Genomic DNA, 498 nt, shown 5'->3' with positions numbered 1-498 from the left:
TTGGTGGGTCCAACGTTACTGTTGCGCCGCTCACTGCAGCAGCGCAAGTATTCGTAAAACTGCTAATCAAATTCAGCATGTAGCAGCAGCTCCTGAGGATCATTCTAATGTGTACAACGCAGCTAGAGTTAGTTGCTATCCCGTGGACAGATATTCGTTCATGCATTTACCATCCGCAAAGCATTCATATGATGACTGTATGTATTCAGAGAATACTCACATTATGAATGTATGTGTTGAGAAACTATGAGTTTATGCTTTTTGAAAATTCTCGTATGATGGAGTTCATGCGTTCAGAACGCTTTGCCCCGTATGATCGGATCCTCTTAGACGCCCCCTGTTCGTCTGACAGGCATATTCTGCATAAAGGAGGATCCGCTATGGGAAATTGGTCACGGAGTAAGCCGCTGCACGTGCTGGGGTTGTTGTGAACGATTGCCTCTGAGCCCTCCACCTGATTCCTCTATTGATTTTAACGGGAGGTTTTATTCAATATTA

At 44.6% G+C, this 498-nt stretch overlaps 1 protein-coding gene across 1 annotated transcript in view; it reads left to right on the top strand.

The window, feature by feature from the left end:
- Positions 1–498, top strand: part of EMH_0015700 (uncharacterized protein) — a gene marked incomplete at both ends in the record, with an annotated part of 3,908 nt that overhangs the window by 2,197 nt on the left and 1,213 nt on the right. The gene's annotated exons all lie outside the window — the stretch shown is intronic.

The sequence above is a fragment of the Eimeria mitis genome, genomic scaffold, assembly GCF_000499745.2.
Source record: "Eimeria mitis Houghton genomic scaffold, Emh_scaff542, whole genome shotgun sequence".
NCBI classification, from domain to species: domain Eukaryota; phylum Apicomplexa; class Conoidasida; order Eucoccidiorida; family Eimeriidae; genus Eimeria; species Eimeria mitis.
This window is presented reverse-complemented; position numbering and strand designations above follow the sequence as displayed.